The sequence below is a fragment of the Rhea pennata genome, chromosome 6 (assembly GCF_028389875.1).
Source record: "Rhea pennata isolate bPtePen1 chromosome 6, bPtePen1.pri, whole genome shotgun sequence".
NCBI lineage: Eukaryota > Metazoa > Chordata > Aves > Rheiformes > Rheidae > Rhea > Rhea pennata.
In genome coordinates this window covers 11,821,665-11,827,664 of record NC_084668.1, presented here as the reverse complement: position 1 = coordinate 11,827,664, position 6,000 = coordinate 11,821,665, and positions in this window count along the sequence as shown.

Below are 6,000 nucleotides of genomic sequence, written 5' to 3'. Positions count from 1 at the left end.
AGGCAACACGTAACAGCCAGCTCCTGCAGAACTTCTCTAAAGAGATGATTTAAGCTGTGAGACAGAAGCATGTATATTCCTTTAAAAATTAATTACATTAATTATGAAGACTCAGTATTCTTGGTATCCATGAAGACATTCAGCTGCTTTTGAGGCATACTAATTTCCCAATCCCAACTCATCCTATGACAGTGAGTTCCATAATTTAGCCTCGCATTGCAAAAAAGTATTCTTAACAACTGTTTGGATACTGCCTGCCTGATGCCTGCCTTAAAAGAAAAGGAAGCTGAAGGGTACTTTGTGATGGTTCGCCTTTTGTTTCTGCAAAGAAAACCATCTCACCCCCTTCCTCCCCGTATTCCCCAAAGAAGACTGGAGTTCTAGAATCTGAGGGCAGGACTGCGAACCACGAGAGATAAGCTCTAATTCTTCCTTTGTTATTGCACAGCACGGGGTAAATTAAAATGCTCGTGTTTCTTATTAGTAAATATGCAATTAATACATCCTTCTGCTCTCAGAATCTGGCATCCATTAAAGGAGACAAGTTTAAAATATAATTTACTAGATTCCTACTATTGGTACCTTTCTCTTCAGCAAGAACGGGCACTCTCCTCTTTCAGAACACTTCACCCAAGCCACTTATTAAAATTAAAGCAGAAGACAAACTTTCTTACATAGCTCCCTCCAAGGCTTTAAGGCATTATTAACTATCCTGTTCCTGTAGGCTGCAAGCCCTTTATGCACAGGATAGGTGGACCATGTTTAACACTGCCCTCTCGTGACGGCAAGAATAAAAAGCTTGAATTACAAGCCAGGTGGTCTGGTAGATGCAGTTTGTTACACTGGCAGAGTGCTTTGAAGATGATGATGTAGGGCAGCACACGAGTGTAGTTTTCATTACAGACAGAAAATGAATTAATTATAATCTATACCCTAAATAAAATAACTCTCTGTCTAAGCAACTTCTGAAGCAGAAACTAGCTGGTAGAAAAGACCAACAAGTTCCATCTACCAGAAAATCATAACAATCAGAGTTTGCTGCATGACAGTTATTTTAATGTTAGCAGTTGCAGAGGAAACATTTGCATTTTTAATGCAACAGCTGGGAAACATCTTTCTTGGACTAATGAGATACTGCATGTGCCTGGCACAACACCATCACCAAAGGCATGGATGAATTCTCATTCCCTGAGCAGAGACCTTCCCCATCTTCAGAGGCAGAGTTCCCTTCTCTGCTAGAACTGGAGCAGGATTCCCCAAGGAGCAGGAAAGAAGATGAAAATCAGTTTGGTCGTCTGTTCAGCTTTAGGCTAAGCACAGAATGACTTCAGAGTGTCCCTGAACTTTTGACCTAAAAATGGGGAGAGACTGAGCACAAAGATGAGTAACAGCCCAGAGCAGCACACTGTGCTAACAGAAAAATGTGTCTGATTTCTCTTCAGATCTATTCATTCCTTCACTGTTGGTCTTCCTGCTCCCAGCCTATATGCTCTGCATTGCGCTGCTATTCTAGTCCAATGTGGCTATGAATTACAATTCCAGAGGCAGCTTCACAGTACCACTGTGGTTCTTTCCTTTCACCCAAGCTGGGAAAGGGGGCTTCAAAAAATATCTTAATCCTTTGCAGTTTAGAATCTGCAGACATCAAAGTGAGCATCTCTCTTCTCTGCAACCCCGTGGTGAAGCACCGGGCATTCAGGTCACTTCTGATCAAAGGAGTTGCTTTTGTCGAGCTGCTTTATGCCCTTGTAGTTCCTAAATTTTTGGCAGTCAAATACAAGTTATTTCAGTTATAGTAAACACTGTTTTCAGACAGCATTTATGCAGCTTTGTGCTTGCTGTGAGCTGTGCCAACTCTGCAGGTTGCCAACCCCAGCTTCTGTCCCTGATCCTTAGCACGTCAGGAGGATCTGAACAGTGTTGAGCTGTGGTGTTAGTTCCTCCTGTGCATTGCTGGATGCACTGTCATGGTTTAGCAGATAAGCAAATTAATTCTGTAGGTACAGATTAACGAAGCTTGGCTTGCTGTTTCTTTGTTTCTCTTGACCAGTTACCATTTTGCATTCCATTTTTCTTCCTGCAGAGTAGAAATTTATAAGAGATAGTAACTGTATGGATGCTTTGATATCAAACTATATGTGCATTCTTGCAGCCAACTTTCTTTCAGGATATTTCAGAGTATGCTCTCTCTCTTCTACGGAGCTTCTAATTTTCATGAAACTTCTGGGAGCTTAATTATCTTGTCATTCCCCCTCCTGTCACCTTAGCTTGAAATCAGACAATGAGTTCAAAAGTCATTAAAGGGACGCAGACAGATACGAGGAACATTGAAGCCTCATTTCCTTAAAAAAACTAAATTGGCATTTCGTATGGTGTCTGCTTCTCATTGCTCACAGTTTAGAGAAAACAGGCATACATAGATCAGGCACGGTATTAGAGGTCATGTTTACTTTTCTCTTTACTCCCTTTTCACAGAAAATACATGGTAACTTCACAATAAAAATAATTTTAAGTGAATGCCGAGATAGTTCAGAACAGCTACAGAAGTAGCAGCTTTTCATTTCTCTGTCTCCAAATTTATTCCAGTCTGGGACAGAAGTCAGGAATAAATTCACTTCTTGCTAGATGGATGTCCACTGCAGTCAGCACTGATTGTCAGCTTCATTTTGATTCTTAGAAGAGGTCTCTGAATTCTCTTTCAGGATGAATCAACCTTCTCACCAGTTCCCCCAAAGCATCAGATGATAAAGGAGAAACCAGTACGCATTCGGTCATTTGGAAGTAAGTATTATATCGAAGTTATGAAATAGATCAATAGGGGTATGCAGGGTGGTAGAACATAAGCAGTAACCTGCAAAACAGTGCTAAATTCATGTGGAAAAACAATACAAAACAAAACAACAACAAAAATGAAAGAGACAGAAACAGAGACAGAAACAGCTGAAGGAGTAGCTTTGAAGCACACTCCAATTAAGGGCTGAAGGACTTCATCGTCAGAAATAAGAAAGGAATATAGGTGGATATTACTTTATAAGTGTCCATAAAAATCTGGATGTGCAGTGAGACAGCCATAATGAACTGAATGTTGTGAGTTAAGCCATACAAGAGCACTGAAGCTAATACGTACTGGCACGAGCTTCAGTAATTACTCTGTGCAGGTGCACACATTTGCTATGCTGGTAGCCGGCTTTGATGCTGCTCCAACACAAGCTGTTAGCAGGGAGAGGAAGGCCGCTGTGCATAGGTATTTTGTACCTTACATTCATTAAGGCATCCACATTCATTAAGGCATCCAGTATATATCCCTGCTGGAGGAGCTGGAATTTGATTCTAGGGAAAAGTGGGTATTTCGTGGATTTCTTTTCTGGGAGTACTTCTGAGACAAAAAACCCGTGACTAATACTCCATTGACTGACTGTAAAGATGAAAAAAATGCCAGAGCCTTTTAAGAATAATGTTGAGCCTCTGGGATTTATTTGCCTATAGATGCATACATATATAAATATCTATGTCTGTGAGCAAGTATGACTGACTGTCTTTAGCACTAAGGCAGTATTTACCCATTAAGTAGAGGACTGAGATCATTCCAAGCATTAATCTGGCAAATAGCAGTCACTTTGCATCTCTGACCCCTAGGACAAACGAAGATGGCATTACAATGCAGATGTCAACTCTGATTATTATTTCCAAAAACAAATGTTTTGAATATCTGAAAACTGATGCTTGTGATAACTCAGAGGACTGAATATGTTTTTGTTGAACTGCAGAAATATCCTAATTGGCAGATTCTTCAAACAAGTACTATATTCAAGATTTTTCCGAAGTTTCAGATAGCTATTAATCCCAGATTGTTTACATCCCTAGGGCTCCGATGTCATTCCATTAGTATGGGATGTTTCTATTGCAGTGTTGCAAAATGTCCACCATAAAGATGAAAAAATAAAAACAAACCCCAGCTGAAATGATATTAAAGGTATGAGATCCAGACGAGTTATTGTAATGTATGTCTGCTTATCAGTATGCTTGGTGGAACCAATGAGATTCAGTGTGTCTCCCACACTCAATACCCTACTTTTATGTGGTAACATTTTTCCATGTCTCTTAATAATTTTAAGAAACGGGGAGGTTTTATTTTAAAGATCTGGAAGCATTTCTAGTGCCTCTTATTTACTCTTAAATCAGCTTATTGTTCAGACTACTCGCTAGTACTGATTTAGCACCCTTGCAGACCACCTTCTCAGAAATAGTAAGTGTTTTAATAGAAGGAACTAACATCTTGCCCACTTATGATTTCTAGATAGGAGTGAGAAATATAGAAGAATGTACACTTCCATATCTGAATAGAAAGTGTCAGTCTCCAGACTTGTCAATTCCAAATGCTTTCACTGGCATTAAAAAAATCAGTTACACTTTTATCCTTTAAAGAAAAGGAGAGGCTTCTTGCTAGCTGTTTTTCTGTGAACATACGAAAGTTTGAAACATATTCACTGCAGTTCAACTACTGCACGCATTCTACCCTATAACATCTAAAAGGCTGGTGTTAGAAACAACCAGAAAAGACTCCAGAATCAAAGCCCCAAATAAATCCCAGAGAAAAATCAGCCTATATGTTTTGTTGCCAGAGTTTCATTTTGAATTGGAACTATTTGACATCTTTATATGTTGCACATACTGCTTTTATCCTGGAGCATGAGTTCGTTAGTAACGTAAATGCATCTCTTGTTAGCTGGAAATTGGGGGTAACCTAGTCACATCAAAGTGAAATGTTTTCACCGCATCTATGCAGCTGAAGAAACATTTTAATTTCTTTACCACAGACTTACAATGTAGTTTGACTTGGGCAGCTCTCTATATCTCAGCTTCCCAACTACAAGATAGAAGTTCTAATAATATTTCACTACACATATTTTTTGGCTCTTGTATTAGACTTTGAAGTCTACAAGATTGACACTATCTTTTTCTCTACGTGTGTTCCTCACCTTCTAAAACAGAATTTAAGTTGCAATCTTACAGCATCATACCAATATGAAGAGTTATGTTCACTTCACAGCAACATGGCCTTAATTAATTAACAGCTCAGAGTTTCTGACTCAGCTCAGACTCCTATTTATCAGTAGTCCTTCCAATACTATATAGTTTGCAGAGTCTTGTAACAAAAAGCTTTCACTGTTATTCTAGTGCACTCATTTTTTTCCTGAGGACATTTCAAAGTACTTTGCTAAATGTCTAAAAACTGAACATGCAAACTAATTAGTTTACTCATGGAACTGTGGCTTTTAGCAAGTTAATCTCATTAAGGCAAACTGAACAATAGATTGAAAAAATAACAATTGATAAATAGATCTACAAACACGTGTTATACAAACACTGCCTGCTTTCATTATATATTGAAACTGGTGAAGTACCTTTACCTAAAGCTTTTGCCTCTGCAGCTGTTACTGGAAAGCCCTTTTCCTTTTTATGCACAATCTTTATCCAAGGCATCAGCTTTATCTAGAACTCATTTGGCTTCAATAAAGCTGAGTGACAAATATTAGCATTTTTACACAGTTAACATCATCTGCTTTTAAATGTGGCCATACATAGATAGAGACAGTAAATAAGAAGGGACATAAGGATTGTGAAATTATGTCTGGTACAGAAGAAAGCATATCAAGCTGTTCCCTTTATACTGCCAGTATAAGACTAGGGGAATATCAAAAGAAATTGCAAGGCAACATATCCACAACTGAATGAAATACCACTTATGATCAGAGACTAAATAACTTCAAAAGTACAGTGTCTCATAACACTGAGGCCAAAAAGTTAAATGAATTCCAGTGAGAACAAACTACCTGTTTGGGTATTAAGTACTTCTCTAGTTCCATTATACATTGCATTAGTGCATGTAGGATATAAACGGATAGTTTAGGATTTACCACTAGTTGCCTAGGAATACTATACTCTATATACAGAATGTTCACTAATGGACAGTAGATAAAGAAGCTTGATGCAGAGAGA